Consider the following 223-nt stretch of genomic DNA (forward strand, 5'->3'; position numbering starts at 1 on the left):
CGCTCTTGAACTTTTAATGGTTGTTTTAAAAGTACTATTTTATCTGAGACTTTTGTCTTAAACACTATGAACTGTAAACCTAATGCAGAAGATTATATAACTGAATAATTTATTGAATTTTTACAGACTAGTTTGAAGAATGTCAATAAAATGTATTATGTTTGCCATGTCGTTTTTTTCTGTCTTTTGATTCATGAGACCCTGACCCTGTCCTCAGAGGTAC

Source organism: Alligator sinensis, unplaced genomic scaffold (assembly GCF_000455745.1).
Source record: "Alligator sinensis unplaced genomic scaffold, ASM45574v1 scaffold1802_1, whole genome shotgun sequence".
In the NCBI taxonomy this organism is placed as follows: domain Eukaryota; kingdom Metazoa; phylum Chordata; order Crocodylia; family Alligatoridae; genus Alligator; species Alligator sinensis.